At 36.2% G+C, this 22337-nt stretch overlaps 1 protein-coding gene across 3 annotated transcripts in view; it reads right to left on the reverse strand.

Moving 5' to 3' along the window:
- InR (Insulin-like receptor) overlaps nucleotides 1–22337 on the reverse strand; it is a 154362-nt gene that overhangs the window by 126441 nt on the left and 5584 nt on the right. The window contains exon 1 of one of the 3 annotated variants that reach the window (XM_075290316.1): nucleotides 10332–10474. The exons of the other annotated variants lie outside the window; for them this stretch is intronic. The gene's annotated coding sequence lies outside the window, so the exon portion shown is untranslated. Of the gene's footprint in view, nucleotides 1–10331; nucleotides 10475–22337 lie in introns of those variants that run through there. 3 annotated transcript variants of the gene reach the window in all.

Raw genomic sequence — 22337 nt, forward strand, 5'->3', positions numbered from 1 at the left:
ACTCGTTACTACTCGTTACTTTAATAGAAATTAAAAAAAAAAGACATTTTCTTGTTTTTTTTTTTTTAAGTTTAGAAAAGCGGATTCCGTGATCCACTTTTATTCAAGTGTTATAAAGTTTTAGATATACAGGCCTCGTTAGAAACAAATTTCCACCAATTTCATTTTTACGATGAGAGCCAATGTTGAAATCTTTTAAGGGTTTTTGACTAAGCATGGTACCTTCTATAACAAAATGGTTTTGATGTCAACGACATTATTAATCATACTATGAGACGTTGTTTCTAATCAACATTTAATACTTTAAATTCGAAACGCTTCCATCTAAAAGTTAGTACTAAGTTCGAGTTTAGCGGCTTAAAGTGAAAACTAAATCAGTAAAGAAAGGCACCAAATTATACATTTTTGTTGCAAATTTTATTATAACTTGATGATGAATAGCCCAAAGCAAATTTTCACAAAGTTTGTATTCCATAAAATGCGGCTAAACTCGAACTTAATACCCACCTTAAACTAATGCAAATTTTTTCATTATTACAATTGCTCTTCGCAAGTAGCAAATTTTCACTTTCTGCAATACTTTCTTTGAGGTGAAACCAAATTTTGGTTTTTCTCGTCATTTTAATTGGGAAACCCGATTTTCCAAAACTTTAATTAATACTTTCCCAAAACCCAATGATTCTGCTTCCAATCCGCCAGAAGTAGAAATAAAATGATATTGAAGATATTGAGTACTCATTTACTAGTAACGAGTACTTAAAAAATTAGTCAGTAACGAGTACTTGTAATCAAATACTCGTTACTTTCCCAACTCTACCGGGGGTAATAAATAGCGTAGTTGAAATAGTACTAAATTAGAGTGGAGAAACTTCTATTGTAACCCAAAAGGTACTTTTTCACTATTATGAAATCAATGCTAATATTCACCCCCCTTTTTCATGAAGCTCCGTCAGTGCTACGTTAGCTAACGAATTTTAAAACCGCACTATGGACATATCTGTCACCTTGCCTATATTTTCCATATGTCAGTTAAGAACCCAACAGTTGAAATTTTGTCAGTTAAAGCTAACCGGAAAGAAGATATTGACAGTTTAATTTTTGTTAACTAGCAGTTAAAGCCTAACGGAGCTACATTAAAATGGCCGTCATTGTACAGCTTTAAATAGAACCATCATGATAAATGTTTAACATCATGCCCACCAGATATACATCAAATAATCTTTGTTTTAAATCGCAATCGAATCATTGCAAAAGGATAGTTATGGGTTCGAGCACAGCCTTAAAAATTACATTTGCGCAAGTAAAAACTGTTTTTTACCTGTAGCCTAACTGAGAAGGAGCAAACCACCACTGAAAAACCTTTTAGTGATCGGTCGAAACTGGGATTGAACTGGGATAATGCGTGATATGGAAAGGTTTGGAAAAATCCTTTGTCAATATGACTCCACTCCAATATGAGAATCCACTTCGCAAGATCATCTCGAATTACAAAGTCTTCTTTAGAATGCTTTTCGGTAGGTTTTTGCTAAGAAGCTCTTTATAGCGGATCACATAGATCAGTATTTTAAACAGTGCGTTTCTAACAGATTTTTTTTTCAGATTTAGAATGCTGAGGACAATATATTCCGAGTATTACAGGTCCCAATACAGCAGGGTGCTTAGTTTTTGCATTGAATGATGTTCGCTAAAAAAATATTTGTTACAAGTTTTTGGAAATCTGATACCATCAGAGTAGGTTAGGTTAGGTGAAAAACTTCTCTCTTATCACATAATGTTACCGGATTCTATGCTAAGCTCAATGACAAGGGACCTCCTTTTTGTAGCCTAGTCCGAACGGCGTTCCACATTGCAGTGAAACCACTTAGAGAAGCTTTGAAACACTCAGAAATGTCAATGAGGTGGGATAATCCAAAGATTATACATTTGAGGAAGATAGGAAATTGGCTTGCGTCATACCAAATGTTGCATTTACCAGATTAGTTTAATACATCTTTGTAATCTTTTAGTTGTTTTCGTTTTTATTTTTTAAATGAAAAATGCAATTTTCTTAATGAAACAATGTTAAAATTTAGGCAACAAAAAATACATTTTCCCCTTTATGGAAATTTATTTCGTGCACTTAATTTCTTTTTATTTGCATTTTAATGCTATGTCAATACTTGTCGTATACGCGTTTGGTTCGAGTATTAAACTAATCTAACTAATCAGAAATGTCAACAGCATTAATGAGGTGGGATAATCCACCGCTGAAAAATTTTTTGGTGTTTGGTCGAAACTGGGTTTGAATCCACGACTAACCATTGCACCACAGTGGCTCCCAGAGTAGAAACATGATCACCTCATACATGTTTCAAGAGCATAATGTAATTTTTGGACGGGGGACAGGTAAAATGTTTATCATTTATTTCGGAAATTATATATCTGATTTTGGCAAGCATGTTTAAACAATATTTTTGCTACAAAAATGTTTCATTATGCTTTTTAGACTTGTTTCTACTCTGCCTGTAGTCCTTTTATTTTGTGCAAAAAAATCCATTATCCATTATTCTATTTTATTTTTTTTTATATATGAAGCATAATAGCTTTTTTGTGTGATCTGGCAACCCTATGTTGTTTACAGTACTAGTACTTTTCTTTGTCAATGTGTGTACTTTACGAGCATACCTCTATTAAATGACTATGTCTTTCGGTCACACAGTCGCACCGGTGTATGTCCAAGTCTGTCTACCTTTACTACTGGGCTGGCCGTTGTTGTTGCTGAAACATTCGAATATGTCTGTCATGCATTGCGGCGGCAACTTTACTTTTCATTTCTTTTTGCTGGGGGATCGGAAGGGGGATATCATTTGAGACGTCCACTACTTCTTTGTCTTTATTTATGCGGTGTGCACATAGATGAAGCCTGTATGGACAATGATCGCTCCGAGAGGAGAGATTGTGTGATTGAAATTCGTTCCATTTTACAATACTATTTGTCTTAATCAACTTATTTTGTGCATACATTTTTGTTGCGTTATTTATTGCTGGTATATATGTATACACATGTCTGGTTTAGAGCGGCTTTTTGTTTCGTTTTTCTGAAATTGAAACACTTTTGTTTTTTTTTTGTTTTTATTTACTTTGAGTCGTTGCGTATTATTGGTGCATTTTATTGTTTTTTAGGTTATTTTAACTAATGTGTGAAGGATGATGGAAAAATTAGGAAAATCGTATTACACATGTCTCGCGCTTTTATGAGCTTCCGCATCAGCCTTGTTCTCGCGTCTGTCGCTTATCTATTTGTATTTACGCCTCTGTTATTTTGTCGCAATTTTCACAGTCAACATCGTTGAAGTCGTCGTTGTAGTCGCCACCGTTCTCTTTGTGAAGTATTTATTTTCCATTCTTAAAACAGGCGTCGTTGAGATACAGCCAGCCCCAAATGTCATTTGACAGTTAGAGAGCATGAGAAAAGGGAAGAGTGAGAGAGTAAACATACTAAAAATATGGGGTTGAGTGTGGAAGAGAGAGTTTTGTTGGAGAGAGATATAGAGAATTTACTCAATTACCCGTATTGGAAAACATGCCAAATATTTGCTATTATATTTTTCTTAGCATGTTGTTCGCAAAAAAGGTTGGGATTCCCCATAACAGAAAAATTAAAGATATCTCTTTCCACCACATAAATATGGGGGTTACATTCGATTTGTAAGCATGTTATAAAGGGTGATTCTTTTGAGGTTAGGATTTTCATGCATTAGTATTTGACAGATCACGTGGGATTTCAGACATGGTGTCAAAGAGAAAGATGCTCAGTATGCTTTGACATTTCATCATGAATAGACTTACTAACGAGCAACGCTTGCAAATCATTGAATTTTATTACCAAAATCAGTGTTCGGTTCGAAATGTGTTTATCGACAAATTTTGTTCAGCGATGAGGCTCATTTCTGGTTGAATGGCTACGTAAATAAGCAAAATTGCCGCATTTGGAGTGAAGAGCAACCAGAAGCCGTTCAAGAACTGCCCATGCATCCCGAAAAATGCACTGTTTGGTGTGGTTTGTACGCTGGTGGAATCATTGGACCGTATTTTTTCAAAGATGCTGTTGGACGCAACGTTACGGTGAATGGCGATCGCTATCGTTCGATGCTAACAAACTTTTTGTTGCCAAAAATGGAAGAACTGAACTTGGTTGACATGTGGTTTCAACAAGATGGCGCTACATGCCACACAGCTCGCGATTCTATGGTCATTTTGAGGGAAAACTTCGGAGAACAATTCATCTCAAGAAATGGACCGGTAAGTTGGCCACCAAGATCATGCGATTTGACGCCTTTAGACTATTTTTTGTGGGGCTACGTCAAGTCTAAAGTCTACAGAAATAAGCCAGCAACTATTCCAGCTTTGGAAGACAACATTTCCGAAGAAATTCGGGCTATTCCGGCCGAAATGCTCGAAAAAGTTGCCCAAAATTGGACTTTCCGAATGGACCACCTAAGACGCAGCCGCGGTCAACATTTAAATGAAATTATCTTCAAAAAGTAAATGTCATGGACCAATCTAACGTTTCAAATAAAGAACCGATGAGATTTTGCAAATTTTATGCGTTTTTTTTTTAAAAAAAGTTATCAAGCTCTTAACAAATCACCCTTTATTTATGAAATGGAAGTCAAGCTATAAAGTATTGATTGGTCCAAAGATTTCATGATGAAATCAAAAATAAATAAATATTTTTTTGTCAAATCTGAATACAACTTGGAAGAGTGTTGTGCAAAACTACACGAGGTGTCATTCACAAAAATGGAGGAAAAGTAAAGCCTTACTTACAAATGGTTTTGGAATGTACGATTATCAACTATTGCTCGCCAGGAGATAAAGGATTAAGAGGAAATTAGAGATTCAATGTTCTGACGGGACGATATGCGAAATTAAGGAAAGAAAATTTAGAGAAGGCAGTCAATATAAGCTTTTCGAGCTGAGCTAAGAGAACTGCTGCTGAACGATAAGAAAACTAAGAGCACTTATAAATTTATTCTGATCTCAAGGTGTTTCAATACCTTTTTAATTGAGTTTACAATGAAACCTATCATCAGTGATTTCATGCGTAGGGAAAAATCCTTTTTTGTAGGGATTTTTTCCTAAAATTACATCGGTAGGGAAAAAGGGCAGATTTTTCATTATTTCTACAAATGTAGGGAATTTTTCCAATTTCCATAGTTTACTACATTTCGCAACAAGAAGAGTACTTTTCCTTAATATTCCAGATATTTGAAGATCCAAAATATATGGTAGTCAAAGCTTCAACTAATGGAATACGCGATTCACAGTTAAGGATGTTATTGTAATGATTTTATTTAGAAAAGTTCAAAAGATGTTTTTGCATTGGTATTTAATTACAAATGCGTAAATAGATTTCATTTGCAGGAATAAACGCTTCCATTAAGGTTCATAAACAGGTGATGGCTTCGTCAACTTGGTGCCTCTCAATATTTTCTAACATAAAGATCACTTGCAGTGCATACGCGGATTTGTGCATATAAATGTAGGATTACATATTATTACAATACTTATAGCCTATTGGACAAGAAGATTAAGGAAATTAGTACTATTAAGTTACTGGAAAGAACTTGTTCAATAAGCTCGAATAAGTATTGTAATAATATGTAGTTTAAATGACTTGGACATTAAACAGTCCTGCATTGGTGTCAGGCTAACATAAAAATAGTAAATGTAGGATTTTTATTCCGGAATATCTTCAAAAACTGCTTTACAACTGTTACATTCACAACAGTTTTTAATGTTCTAGAAAAATGTCGTCTAGTGAAGAAAATAACATAAAAACATTCCAACAAAATTTAGAAAATAGCCTTTATCCAAATTGGCTCACTGTTGACTTAAAGGGTTGGCTAGAAATGACGATTTTAAATACCAATGCTTGTGGAAAGTTCGTAAATTGTAGAAATCTGACCTGAAGAAACACGCGGCCATTAAAGTCCACAAGAAAAATGTTGGTAGTGTTAAAAATGAGCAATGATGTTGCAATGGTCGAAATCCGAATAAAAATGTGATATTATTGAACATTTGGTCCCTTTATTGACGGATATAATCACTGACTATTAATTTTAAAGAAATTGAATTCAATATAAAATATGTGTTATTTTCTTGCCAAATTTGTTTGAATTTAGTACCGTAGGGAAAAAAATGTTGGGCGTAGGGAAAAAAGGGAATTTTTAGGAGCCACGTAGGGAATTTTCAAAAAACTTCCTGGCATCACTGCCCATCATACCCCTACAAGCGGACACCCTCAAATGTTAACAAAATTTGGGCAACCTTGGGTTTGCACTGCGGAGAGGTTTCGCTTTAAAACGAAAGATCGGTGATCTCAAAAAATGGGGACAAAACTTCGAATGCTACCAATTTCCTTAATGACCTCGCCTCCAAGGCCTCTGCACCGCAATAACTTCCCCTATTTTCTAAATATGTCTGAAATTTCAAAGCTATTGCAGCACATGTTGTAAGTGTGGGTTAATGGGAATCTAGCTTGGTTATATCTGTTCAAATATTCCCTAAATAAATACGTCCTACATACGAACATCCTTATGGTTAAAATTCAGTTGATAAGTGTCCTCCTTCTTGTTGCAGAGAGTTGCAACATTAGATTTCTACCCTAGATCGAACAGAACATCCTCACAGTGAAATGCTTCGACATTTGAGATAGACAAATATATGCTAGTGAAATGTTGGTCTACTATAACGAAATTTGACAATAAAAACCAAAATCTGAACATATCAAAACGAAGAGGGCACGAGAGCTACAAATGTCTTGGACAGTGTTTTGTTGTCTGCCACTAAAAACGAATGACGCGCTACAAACAACAAATGTAGTGCAGAGCAGTAACGATGATTGTCAAGCCTGTTATTAAAATGAAATAAACACGAATGGACGGCGAATGGTCGCATATCTTCGCCGCTAGCCAATATGAAAAAAAAGCAAAACAACAAAGAAATGCACAGATACAAACGGAGACAGAAAAACTTAGGAAAAACAAAACATGAACAACAACACCCATGCAGCACACACACCCAAATACCAAAAACCCCAATCCCCAAAAAGACATTCACTCTTTAGGAATGCTGCCACTACTGCTGCTTTTTGCTTTAAATGTGACCACATAAACCAGAGTAAGGAATTCCATGTGTAGAGAAGTACTACTACTCCATTCACTATAGAATGGATTTATTTTTGGTAACAGCTCATATTTTATGTGTTCCTATGAAGGTTGCATATATGGAGTCTTGGTTTGGGGTTAAATCAATTTCGAGTTCAAATGCCCAAAAAAGGTGATATCCGAAAGCTTTTTTTTTCTAAATGGTTGTAGGATAAATTTATTCAAAATCCCCTATATACGAGTACATACATACATACATTCATATGTGTACCTTGCACTCTTTCTTTGCATAGAAATACTCAAAACATATTCCAGCAATCTTCTCTCAGTGAGGCGTTGTCGGCCACCTAGTCTTCGCCGCAAACAAATGCCGCCGATTCCATCTTAAAGTTTGTTATGGAATTTTTCTTGTTTTGATTTTGTGTGTGTGTGTGTGTTTTTTTTTTTGCTTGTCATTGCAGTTGATGATGGTTGTCTTATCACAGTGGGCGTGTGGAGAATAACAACGGTATTGAATGAAATTGAGAGAGTCAAATTTAGAGAACTGAATGAGTGCTGAGTTATGTTAGCATTGTCATTTTCATTAGGGTTGCCAAAACTTGGACATCGTGTTATTTTAAATTGAAACTTGTTGCGAGATCGTCGTGTAATATGCAGAAAGAAAATCCATAAAAATTTAATAGTAGGTCGGAAATTAAAGGAGATATTAAACCTGTATATGTTAATAAATAATTTACCTTGGAGAATAACACTAGCCAACAGCCATTTTGTGAATTGTTTCTAGCATATTTTTTCTTATTGATTATAACCTACTAAACACGAAAATGATTTTTAAAAAATTTTCTGTCGATTGGTTTTCGAGATACAATTTTTTTTTAATTTTTGGAGGTACACTTCCAAGTTTGAGCATATCTTTCGTTTTCTTTAACCTTTTTGATCTTAATACTACTCAAATTAAAGAAAATTGAGCCGTCTACAACTCATTCTCAGAAAATTTTCAAATCGGGTAAGTAGTTTGGGTGTTGGCGGCTTAAAAAGGTTAAAAAACGGCGTTTTTTTAGTAAAAATGGGGCAGAAAAAACCATATAAAGATTCATATAAAATATAAAAAAATTGCTAACAGCAATTTTGGTTTTTTACGTATAGCTGAAATTTTTACAAAGAAAATAAGCGGTTACTTAACAAAATCGAACAACAAACAGCGGAGTTATAATTTTGGTAAAAGACCGAAAAGGCCAAATCATTTTATATGAATCTTTATATGGTTTTTTCTGCCACATTTTTACTAAAAAACGCCGTTTTTTACCCTTTTTAAGCCGCCAACATCCAAACTACTTACCCGATTTGAAAATTTTCTGAGAATTAGTTGTAGACGGCTCAATTTTCTTTAATTTGAGTAGTATTAAGATCAAAAAGGTTAAAGAAAACGAAAGATATGCTCAAAATTGGAAGTGTACCTCCAAAAATTAAAAAAAAATTGTATCTCGAAAACCAATCGACAGAAAATTTTTTAAAAATCATTTTCGTGTTTAGTAGGTTATAATCAATAAGAAAAAATATGCTAGAAACAATTCACAGAGAAAAGTTTGTTATTTGTTGCCTAGTGTAATAAAAGAAAATGGCGAGTGAAATTCTAACATAATTTCCATGAACTAAAACTGCTTTAGTGCCTCTCATTTTGAAGGTGTGTGTGTAGAATGTTGCTCCTATTTTGATTTTGGAATTCACTCTTCAGTTGTCAAAATGCCGTCCAAGCAAGAAGAGCAGCGTATCAAAATTTTGCTCGCGCATCGCGAAAATCCGAGCTACTCGCACGCAAAGCTGGCAAAATCGCTAAAAGTTGCCAAATCAACCGTTACAAATGTAATTAAAGTGTTTGGGGAACGTTTGTCGACAGCCAGGAAGTGTGGATCGGGGGGAAATCGAAAACCGAAAAGACGACAAAGAGAGTTGCCGGTAGTTTCAAGCGAAACCCTAACCTCTCTCTCCGAGATGCCGCAAATAAGCTGGGTGTATCGTCTACAACCGTGCATCGAGCCAAAAAACGAGCCGGACTATCGACTTTCAAGAAGGTAGTGACTCCAAATCGCGATGATAAACAAAATACGACGGCCAAAGCGCGATCCCGGAGGCTGTACACGACGATGCTGACGAAGTTTGACTGCGTGGTAATGGACGACGAAACCTACGTCAAAGCCGACTACAAGCAGCTTCCGGGACAGAATTTTTATACGGCAAAAGGAAGGGGAAAGGTAGCAGATATTTTCAAGCACATAAAACTGTCAAAGTTCGCAAATAAATATCTGGTTTGGTAAGCCATCTGTACCTGTGGCTTGAAAAGCAGCATTTTCATAGCTTCCGGGACTGTCAACCAAGAAATTTACGTGAAAGATTGTTTGAATAAACGTCTGCTGCCTTTCCTGAAGAAACACGGTTGTTCCGCACTGTTTTGGCCGGATTTGGCATCTTGCCATTACGGTAAAAAGGCCATGGAGTGGTACGCCGCCAACAACGTGCAGGTGGTTCCCAAGGACAAGAACCCTCCCAACACGCCAGAGCTCCGCCCAATTGAGAAATACTGGGCTATTGTCAAGCGGAACCTAAAGAAGACCAAAAAAACTGCTAAGGACGAGCAGCAGTTCAAGGCAAACTGGCTTTCTGCGGCGAAGAAGGTGGACAAGGTTGCTGTACAAAATCTGATGGCAGGTGTCAAGCGTGAGGCCCGGCTGAATATTTTTAACTGAATATTTTTCCTGAATTTTATACTAATTGAACTTGAAAAAGAAATTTAATTTGATTTTTTAAATAAACGATTTCACCGATTTACACGCGTTTTCCCTTGACCAAATTTTGACCGTATCACCCTTTATGTTTTATATGAAACTTAAACCTATTGCACGCCTTAAGAATTCAAATATGAACCACTCTTTTCTCCGCTCTTTGAATATTCAACAAAAGCCTATCTTACAATAGAATGCCTATTGCTATCAGAAATTATGATTGCTATTATTTAATGTATTTTGCAAAATTTTTATATAGAAATCGAACTTAGTTTCGACCTTGGGAACAGAAATATGAACCACACCTCTTTTAACTCTTTGAATGTAGCTCAATGGCTTATCTAACAGCGGGATATCCATTATTTTCTCAAATGCAGTACACATTTCCTTACTAAATTACCTGTGCATGGCATCTCTGTTGTGGGGGTTTGTTCTCATTTGCGCGCCTTTGTTCAATTCTCGTCCCCGCTCGATGATAACGTTGTTGCGCTTATTCTTGTCTCCCATACACAAACTCACACACCACTTATTCGCACAAACCTTCGCCCATACTTGTACGGCGACCGACGAATAATGTTGTATATTTTGCTGCGTAGTATTTTTAATGATGTTTGTATTTATTTTGTTTTGCTTAATTACATACATACGTATTTATTATTGCCATTCGTTGTGAGGATGATTATGATGTTGTTGATAGTCATCATGTTGTTATTGTTTTTCGATTCACTCAATTCAAAGAATTTTCCTTAAAGGGCTACTTGCTTACATATATACGAGTTTATATACAAATACAAATATGTAAGCGTGTTGTTTTTTGGGCCAGACGACAGCATCATTGGCAAGCAGCAGGACGAAGACAATCTCTCGCAAGCGTATAACATTAACAACAACAACACATGTTCGTTTGTCAATTTTACGACGATACGTATTCAGTTTATTTCATTATTTGTTTGTCGCCTTTGCACAATGGGGTAGTTGGTTTTTACAAATATGTCTTTTTTGCTGAAATCAATTAAAGAAGAATTCTTAAAAAGTGAAAAAATTATCTCATCACAAGAAAAAATATTTATTATTGCACTCATAATAAAGGGGGACAACTAAAGACAATTCAATCTTATGCTTAACGAAAATCTTCATTTATCTCCGTAAATAGGGTCTCAAACACAGGTATGTTAATTTATTTATGTGAAAAAATATGCCTGCCTATTTTTTCGTGCGAAAAATCCAGGGTTGTATAAATATGAGTTTAAAAATGCGCAAAACAAAGATTTCGCATTTATTCCGCGCTAACGTTTTTTATATGGAGTATAACAGTTTTTCGTACGAAAACATGATCTTAGTACTAGGCTTTAGGTAAAAATTTTCAAAAAAAAAAAAAAAAACGAAAATAAATAATTTTCATTGCACAGTATTTATATGATCGACTTTGTTATACATCCAGTATAAAGTCGCTCATATTAGGGGTAAAAAATTTGTTTCAATGCCGTATCGAAGCCTGAGTCTCAGAGTGGCATTTCTGTGTTTACTCCTTAAGGCCGGTACTATGTTCATTTTTGCGAAAAAATTTTATATTAGAAACCATTATTTCGCACATAGAAAGCGGTGTTTATTTAGGTAACAGGGGGCGATATTGAATTAAGTTGGTGGTTGCTGCTTGCTATTACAAAATTAACATTTTATTTTTCTTTGGGCAATTGATCTGCTACTCCTTTGATCCTTTGTATTTTTTTCGGAACAAAAATATGATCCGTGTTTGCGTTATAAACCCACACAAATAGTTTTAATAGATAAATTATTTCTTAATTCACATTGCAAATGGCGCCATGATATAAACGTCAGTTTTTCAACTCGAAAAAAAAAACAAAGTACCACAAATGGAAAAAATTTCGCTAGTTTTTCGCATTTTTTGGTTTTGTATGAATTTTAAACGCGAAAACCGAACAGAGTACCGGCCTTTACGTTTCTGGAATAATCTTTGCAATAAATTGCAACAACACAATGCAATTAAAAAATTTTTTTTTGCTAACTTCCCGTTTTTGGAAACAAATTCATGCATAATTAATCAATCAAGCTTTTATATATAATAATTATAAGTTTTGATTGTTTTTACCTTTTGTTCTTAATTTCCTAATTTATGACAAGCAAACAAAACGTTTAATTTATTGTATTGCAGCAATTTGTAATAATTTACAAATTTATTGCAACAATTTTTATACCCAGCGCCACACTGTGGAACAGGATATTATAAGTTAGTGCATATGTTTGCAACACCCAGGAGACGAGATAGACACATCATGTCTTTGGCAAAAATGCTCAGGGTGGGCTTCTGAGTCGATACACCCTCAAAAAAAATCGCTTCTTTAACATATGTTCCAAACATATTTTGCAGGAAGCACATATATTATTGCATACTGCCGAAACATTAATATGTTTGTTTTATGTGAACATATTATATGTTTGGAAGCATTTTGAGCCAAAAATATTATATGCTTGGAAGAATTTTTCCCAAACACGATTGTGCTCATTCCCTAACATACTCGTAATTTTCACTTCCACGAAATTTTTTAGTTATTGGCACCTTTCTCTGTAATACAAATAATGTTGAAGAAATTATTCACTTTTATAATTTTTTTTAAATTTTACCTTTCGCCTGCACGGAGAATCGAACCGAGGACCATACAGTTTGTAAGCCAACACACTATCCACTGGGCTACGTAGCTGTTATAGTCACCAGTAGATAATTATCGTTTTAAGTTACATTTATATAGCATAGTTTGCAGCGCCCACAAGCCCATGCAAACATAACATTATTTAACAGAAACATACATTTGTTTGCCACGTGGAGCAGTGGTTAGCATGTCTGCCTTGCATGCAAAGGGTCGTGGGTTCAATCCCTGCTCCGACCGAACATTTTTTTTTTTTTTTTTTTTAATTTACACATTTATATTTATACTATATTAATTTTTTTAAATGAAACATCGAAATGTGCGTTATTAAAGATTTATAGTCAGTAACAGTGCTTGATATAAACGAAATTGAATGATTTTTGGATAAAATATTATTTTTTATTGCAAAAATAACAATCTTTAATAAAAAACTGTTTTTGTACAAAACTTTAAAATTTGGAAGGAATTCAAAAACTAACAAAAGAAGAACGTGGAGTCGAGTATAAACATACATACATAATTTTATAATATAAACATAAATTTATTTAGGAGTGAACAGTTTTTTACTAGCATTTAACACCATCGCTCTAAAATTCCTTTTATTTTTCTTTAATAATTCATTTTAAAGAAAATAAACTTTTTAAATTGTTTTAGCTGTAAAAGTCGAACTTAATGCCCGCTTTTATATTTGATGGTGTCCGTCAACTCCTCGTGGACTTCTTTTTAATAAAGAGAAACTAAACTTTGTTTTTTTTTACATTTTACTGTGTAATTTTTCACTATTTCCTCCTTATTTCATTTTACCGTCCCAACTCTAAAAAGAGTATAGTGCCCTTTCGTTATTTTTATGAAGACCCCTGATTTCTTTTAACGAACCAAGAAAAAAATAATGCCAAAATGATAAACAAAACACATGTCCACACATACATAAAATGCTGCTCTCAAGGTGAAAACATAAGCTGTTTGTTTTTCAAATGTCTATTCTCTTGGTTCAGAATGTATATTCTCTTTATTCAAATTAAATAATATTTAGACTTAAACATATCAAATTTTTGGCCTTATCATAAAACAGTTTTCCGAAACAACATACAAGCGATTTCACAGAAATTGTTCTCTTTTGACTCTTTTGCTGTGTTATATTGATATCTTTCGTCAACTCTCCCGGTTTCCATCTCTATTTCTCTCTATACTCTCTCTGTCGCTTTGAATAAAATATCACAACATATGTATGTTTAGTTGAAATTTGTAAATTTATATATGTTTGTATTCACACATATGATTTTTATGAAACATTCATGCCCCAAACATAATATATTCTAACATATTAACATAGATGTCCCAAACATTTAGTGTTAGTTTAGGAAAATTACATGTTCGAACTTAAATATATTGTGGTTTAAAATCGTGCCCGAAACACATTTTGTTTATATCGGAACATATGAAAAACATATTTTTCTAACAGTGTATAGCCATGTCCGTCTGTCCGTGAACACATTTTTGTAATCAAAGTCTAGGTCGCAGTTTTAGTCTAATCGACTTCAAATTTGTATGTGTTTTGGCTCAGAATAGAAACCTATTGATTCGGTTCAGATTTAGATATAGCTCCCATATATATATATTTCGCCCGATATGGACTTATATGGCCCCAGAAGCCAGAGTTTTACCCCTATTTGGTTGAAATTTTGCACTAGGAGTACAATTAGTAGTGTAGTCAAGTGTACCAAATTTTAGTGAAATCGGTTCAGATTTAGATATAGCTCCAATATATATCGTTCGCCCGATTTACACTCATATGACTACAGTGGCCAATCTTTTACTCCGATTTTATTGAAATTTTGCACAGGGAGCAGAATTAGCATTGTAGCTATGCGTGCCAAATTTGGTTGGAATCGGTTCAGATTTAGATATAGCTCCCATATATAGCTTTCGCCCGATTTACACTCATATGACCACAGAGGCCAATTTTTTGCTCCGATTTAGTTGACATTTTGCACAGGGAGTAGAATTAGCATTGTAGCTGTGCGTGCCAAATTTGGTTGAAATCGGTTCAGATTTACATATATCTCCCATATATAGCTTTCGCCCGATTTACACTCATATGACCACTGAGTCCAATTATTAACTCTGATTTAGTTGAAATTTTGAAAAGGGAGTAGAATTAGCATTGTAGCTATGCATGCCAAATTTGGTTGAAATTGGTTCATATTTAGATATAGCTCCCATATATATTGTTACGAATTTGATAATTATAGTTTAAGTTTATTTAAATTAGTTTCCGTTAATTTAAATTTCAAATTGTAACGATAAAATTTCGTTATAACTTGTTGGAATCATCTATTCATTTTCTAGCACTTTCCTGAATTTCTTTTATGTTCTTTTGTTTGCTTATTTTCATGTAAGTTCTCACTCTCTTTGATAACAACCCCTTTGTTTTGTTATTTTGCATTCTCGTTTCATCTCATTGTATATTGTCATTGTTTTTGTTCTTGTAGTAATGCGAGCGCATATCTATGTGAGTGTGTATGTGTTTGGCAGCCACCAGATGAATGACTTAATGGTCGTAGATCCTTCTATCATTGTCTAAGAATGTTCTGTCGTTGCCAGAATATTGTAGTGCTACCAGAATGTTCTCGAATTGCCACACCGTCATATATAAAAGCGCTCGCATGCTGCTAACGAGTCAGTCTTAATTAAAGCGTCAAACGAATAACTTCAGTGTGAACGAATTGTAAAGTGTGAAGTCATAGTAAATAAATTGTAGATTGTCGTTATTTAAAAGAACTGTGTTTTAATTGTCGGGTAATTAAAAACGTAACAATTGGTGTCGGAAGTGAAATAACGGAAAAAAAAATCTACAATGAAGTTTAATGAGCTTCGTGTGGAAGACTTAAAAAAGGAATTGAGCAAACTGGAGCTGCCGACAACAGGAAACAAGGCTCAATTACAAAAGCGACTACTGGAAGAGTTCGAGCGGCGCAGTATTGATATCGAAACACATGAGTTCGATTATAAGGAAGATCTTGACGAATCAGTAGTAGCCAGCGCCTTGGAAACTCCATCTGTAGCTTCTAATGTTGTTGATTACACATCGATGGTCAATATTTTGAGCAAAATGATGGAAGAAAATTCTCTAAAAATGCAAGAGAATTCTAGAAAAATGATGGAAGCTAATTCTAGAAAATTGGAAGAAAAATTCGACGAAAATTCAAAAAAGATGGACGAAAATTCTAGAATTCTACATGAGAATCTTCAACAAATTGCTGAAGGCATGGGAAAACGTGTGGACCATATCGAAAGCCAAATTGGGGAGCTGGATAAGAAGATTATTTCTGTGGATGAGAAAATTATGGTTCATGATGAGAAGTTTCTACACATTGAAAGAAAAATGTCAGAGCTGGAAATTAAAGGTGGACCAGTGCGCGTCATCGAGGGCTCAAAAACCAAACCTCCTGTTTTCGATGGCTCAACTTCATTTGATGTATTCAAATTCCAATTTGAAATGGTTGCTTCTAGAAATTTATGGAACGACAATGACAAAGCAATTGAACTTCTATTGGCATTAAAGGGCAACGCCGCTGATGTGATACAAAGCATTCCCGCTGCCTCTAGAAATAATTATAATGAAGTAATAGCGGCACTTCAACGTAAGTACGGCGGAGAACATAAGCAAGACATCTTCAGAATGGAATTAAGAGGAAGAGTCCAGAAGTCAAATGAGACTCTACAAGACTTTGCAACAGAGGTTGAGCGGTTGGTGCTTTTGGCATACCCAGGAGAGAGTCACCCACTTGTGGACCGCATCAAAATTGAGACCTTTGTGAATGGCATTCGAGACCCAGACATAAAATGTGCAACATATGCGTCACAAAAAGCTACATTTGTGGAAACTGTAACATTTGCCCTTGCACAAGAGACAGCGAGAGTACTAGCACGTCCTCAAGTTCACAAAGTACGTAAGGTGGAGACTGAGAATGACGAATCAAATTCCGTGATTGATTCAGTGAAAGAAGCCGTTAAGCAGGCAATGCAAGAAATGAAGCAGGAAACAACAAAATCCAGAATGAAGTGCTATAACTGTGATAAGCCTGGACATCTAGCTCGAGAATGCAAAGCACGACGCAAACGGTCAAGGTCCACATCACCATCTCCATTAAACAATAGGCATAAGAAGGTGACCCCACACTCAAGTGAGTCACCTTTAAACTAAATCGAGCTAGTTCAGCGGGGCAAGAGCTGGCTCCCACAGGCGATGGCCCCACCATCTCCATAGCAATAGTTCAACAGAAAAATAACAATTTAACTATTGCGGGTGTTATTAATGGCGGCAAGCGTACTTTGACGTTGGATACTGGTGCATCAAAGTCTATCATTAGATCTGATTTAGTAAAAGGAAAAGTTACACCACTGATTGGAGTCAAGCTACGCACGGCTACAGGGGAACCCGCAACCGTATATGGAAAGGTCACCGTAAAATTAACTATTGCTAACAAATCCGTTACTTATGATTTCATTGTGGCCGATATAGTAGACGAAGTTATAATTGGAGCGGATTTCATGATTGCTTTTGGTCTCAATTTGGATATGAAGCGTCGTGTAATGACATGGTGCGATGCTGAAATAACGGTAAACGTGGGATACGACGAGAATACACCTGTCAGACGTTTGACAACGAGCCAGTCAGAGTCTATACCACCGAATGCCGAAGCAATTATATGGGTTTCTATGGATGGAGATTGTGAAGTCGGCCAATTGTGGGTTGTTGAACCAGCAGAAAACAAAAGCAACAACATCTTGATAGCAAATGCCCTGGTAACAACGAACGAAGAGAGACTAATACCAGTTCGTGTCTTGAACTTGTCTGACAATCATGAGCAAATTGTAAAATTTTCTGATATTGGAAAATGTACACCAGCCGAGGCAATAGTCAATTTGGAAGGCAACTCATCAAAGACACATAGAGCAGTGAGAAAACATCTGGAAGGGTATTTCGAGGCTTGGACACGTCATCTATCGCCGTCAGAGAGAAATAAAGCCAAGCAATTGTTGTGGAAAAACGCCTCTGCTTTTGCTTCTGAAAAGGGAAATCAAGGAAGAACATCTGTAGTGAAACATGAAATTAAAACCGCAGAAGAAAGGCCCATAAAACAGGCACCACGAAGTGTTCCCCTGGCAAAAAGAGACGAAGTTCAAAAGCTCATAAAGGAAATGGCGGAGAGTGGAGTGATCGAGCCATCATCAAGTCCTTGGTGTTCCCCAGTTGTGCTGGTCAAAAAGAAAGATGGAAGTACCCGATTCTGCGTGGACTATAGAAAACTGAATGATGTCACCAAAAAGGACAGTTATCCGCTTCCACGCATTGATGACACGTTGGACACACTAGCAGGAACAACATGGTTTTCTACGCTTGATTTGCAGAGTGGATATTGGCAAGTAGAGATCGCCGAGAAAGACAAGGAAAAGACGGCTTTTGGCGTTAATGGCGGTCTCTGGCAATTCAATGTAATGCCATTCGGGCTCTGCAACGCTCCGGCTACCTTCGAAAGATTGATGGAGCGGGTACTGAAGGGGTTGCACTGGAAGTCGTGCTTGATATACTTGGACGACATCATAGTGATGGGCAAAACGTTTGACGAGCACCTTAAGAACTTGAAAGACGTTATCCAGCAATTGTCAGCCGCTGGTCTACGCCTTAACGCAAAGAAATGCTCCCTTTTCCAGCGGGAAGTTAAATACCTGGGTCATCATGTGACTGCAGAGGGCATATCCACCGATGGAGACAAAATCCAAGCTGTCAGAGATTGGCCACGACCACGAAATCTCCACGAATTAAGAAGTTTCCTTGGGTTATGTACATATTACCGACGATTCGTCCCAAACTTCGCCAGCATCGCCGCTAGTCTCCATAAATTGACGCAAAAAGGTCAGAAGTTCCAGTGGAGCGACGAACAGGAGGATTCATTCCAACATTTAAAAGAACTTTTATGTTCAGCTCCTGTTCTAGCGTATCCTATTCCAAAATTTGTTTTGGATACAGATGCTAGCGCGCATGGTATTGGAGGTGTGCTATCCCAACAGATAGACGGCAAGGAGAAGGTCATCGGATATTTCAGCCGAACGTTGTCCAAGCCCGAAAAGAACTACTGTGTAACGCGACGAGAGCTGCTAGCCGTCATAGAGAGTGTAAAACATTATCATAAATATTTGTATGGACAACACTTCTTGCTCAGGACTGATCACTCAGCTCTACGATGGTTGCTCCAATTCAAGAATCCGGAAGCTCAACTGGCACGTTGGATCGAGAGGCTCCAAAGCTATGATTTCAGTGTCGAGCATAGAAAAGGTGGAAAACACGGTAACGCTGACGCTTTGTCACGTCGACCTTGAAGTATAGAATGCAAGCACTGCTCGAAGGCTGAACACAAGGAGGAGATTGTTGATATTCGGCTGTTACACGTCGAATCTGGAGTGGACTGGCCAACAGAACAGCGTAAAGATCCCATTTTGAATAAAATTATTTCGGCAAAGGAAGAGAACAAGAAGCCCAGTAAGAAAGACATCGCAGCCGAAAGTCCACTTATGAAATCATACTGGGCTCAATGGGATAGTTTAGTTCTAGTCAATGGATCCCTGCAACGTAAATGGGAAAGCGAAGATGGCAAGAGCAGCCGAAATTTGATCATCGTTCCAGATTCCAAAATAAGAGATGTTTTGGCGGAGTTCCATAATGGTCCCAGTGGAGGTCATCTGGGAATAACCAAAACCGCCGAGAAAGTGAAGCAACGATTCTACTGGGTTGGATGCCAGAAATCAATTGCTGAATGGGTAGCCAATTGCGAGAAGTGCATGAAGGCGAAAGGTCCAACAAGGAAAAGTCGAGGTCCTATGCAAGAATATAGACCAGGAGCCCCGTTTGAAAGAATAGCAATGGACGTGGCAGGCCCTTTCCCAGTAAGTGATTCTGGAAACCGTTATGTCCTTGTGGTCATGGATTACTTCAGCAAATGGCCGGAGGTGTATGCAATTCCAAACCAAGAGGCAAAAACGATTGTGGATGTGGTCAACAAAAACTGGATATGTCGCTACGGTGTGCCGTCCGAGATTCACTCAGACCAGGGAAGAAATTTTGAATCGGCCATATTCAAAGAGATGTGTGAATCCCTTGGTATCAAGAAAACGAGGACTACGCCATTACATCCACAATCCGATGGCATGGTAGAAAGGTTCAATCGCACCCTGGAGGAACATCTTCGAAAAGTGGTGGACAACGGCCAGAGGGACTGGGACGAGCATATACCAAAGTTTTTGCTGTCCTATAGATCTGCCATTCATGATTCCACCTCTCGAACACCGGCCAATGTTCTATTCGGAACTGAGTTAAAGTTGCCTGGAGATCTGATATTCGGCGCTAAACCTTATGAGCTCGCCATGGAAGAAAACAGAAACGACATCCCAAACACTTTCGGAGAAGTTCACGAATCAGTGCGCAACAAAATAAAAATGGTCAGCAACAGAATGAAGGCGAGATACGATCGTGCTGTAAATACTGAGGGCTTCCAAGAAGAAGAATTGGTTCTGCTATTTAACCCGCAACGAAAGAAAGGACTGTGTCCCAAACTGCAAACACAGTGGGAAGGCCCATACAAAGTCATCAAGAAGATCAATGATGTTGTATACCGGATTCAGAAGGACGACAGCCCTAGATCAAAGATGAAAGTTGTACATCTGGAACGATTGGCTCCTTACGGAACAGGTTCTGTGCCTGTTCGGGACGAACAGGCTTAAGCGGGAGGCAGTGTTACGAATTTGATAATTATAGTTTAAGTTTATTTAAATTAGTTTCCGTTAATTTAAATTTCAAATTGTAACGATAAAATTTCGTTATAACTTGTTGGAATCATCTATTCATTTTCTAGCACTTTCCTGAATTTCTTTTATGTTCTTTTGTTTGCTTATTTTCATGTAAGTTCTCACTCTCTTTGATAACAACCCCTTTGTTTTGTTATTTTGCATTCTCATTTCATCTCATTGTATATTGTCATTGTTTTTGTTCTTGTAGTAATGCGAGCGCATATCTATGTGAGTGTGTATGTGTTTGGCAGCCACCAGATGAATGACTTAATGGTCGTAGATCCTTCTATCATTGTCTAAGAATGTTCTGTCGTTGCCAGAATATTGTAGTGCTACCAGAATGTTCTCGAATTGCCACACCGTCATATATAAAAGCGCTCGCATGCTGCTAACGAGTCAGTCTTAATTAAAGCGTCAAACGAATAACTTCAGTGTGAACGAATTGTAAAGTGTGAAGTCATAGTAAATAAATTGTAGATTGTCGTTATTTAAAAGAACTGTGTTTTAATTGTCGGGTAATTAAAAACGTAACAATATGTTTTTCTGATTTCGAAAAAAAATGGTCAAAATACCAACATTTTCCTTGTAAAATCGCCACTGCTTAGTCGAAAAGTTGTAAAAATGACTCTAATTTTCCTAAACTTCTAGTACATATATATCGAGCGATAAATCATAAATAAAATTTTGCCAAGTTTCCTTAAAATTGCTTAAGATTTAAATGTTTCCCATATTTTTTTACTAACGTTGTGTTCCACCCTAGTGCATTAGCCGACTTCAATTTTGAGCCTATAGATTTTGTAGAAGTCTATCAAATTCTGTCCAGATCGAGTGATATTTAAATGTATGTATTTGGGACAAACCTTTATATATAGCACCCAACACATTTGACGGATGTGAATGGTATCGAAAAATTAGATCTACAAAGTGGTGCAGGGTATAATATAGTCGGCCTCGGCCGACTTTAGACTTTCCTTACTTGTTTTTCTTATACGAGATGTTCTTATAACCATTGCATACTTTATCTTATTCTATGGACTTTGATTATAACCCATAGTGCAACACCACATCTCTTTGTTTTTATTGACTCTGCTTTTATTGCCTCTCGACTGACAGTTAAGAGTAATTTTGTGTGCTCTTCTACTTAACTGTGTATTTTTTAACAAGTTCTTGTTTATGTGGGAATCTATATTTCACAATTTTATATTAATAATTGTTTATTCATATTTAGTTGTTTTTGTTTTTATTACAGATTACTTGTTATTACATTATTTACAAAAAAAAGTTGTTACGCTAGTTTTTGCTGCATAATGAAAACTTAGTTAATTAAGTGTTGGCAGCCTAACTAGCTAGTTGTCATTTACGATCGCCTCACAATTGATATATGGAGAATATGAAATGGTACTGAAATAGAAATTTATCAGCCAAAGGGCACTAGTTTATTCTTATGCTTAGTACTAACTTCTAGTGTTGTAAATTTTGATTACTTTTGACTACTCGTTACTACTCGTTACTTTTGAATTGAGTACTCGTTACTACTCGTTACTTTTATAAAAAAAATTAAAAAAGACATTGTGGGCACTTTTTAATAATATCTTCCTCTTTTTTAAATTTAAAAACAGTATAGAAAAGCAAATTACATTATCCAGTTTTATTCTAGTGTTATAAAATGTGGTGTTGTAGATATATGGGTCTCGTTAGAAAAAGATTTTCACCAATCATTCAAATTTTTAGAGCCAATTTCGTATTCACTATTTGGTATTTTTTCGTCAGGGTATATCTAAATGACATTGTGTATTACTGATGCTTGCAATTTGCCAACTTTTTAAATCCACCATTGACAGTGGATGAAAATATTAAGCGGTCATTTTTATCGTGAGACCCAATGTTGAAAT

Source organism: Haematobia irritans, chromosome 1 (assembly GCF_050003625.1).
Source record: "Haematobia irritans isolate KBUSLIRL chromosome 1, ASM5000362v1, whole genome shotgun sequence".
NCBI classification, from domain to species: Eukaryota; Metazoa; Arthropoda; class Insecta; order Diptera; family Muscidae; genus Haematobia; species Haematobia irritans.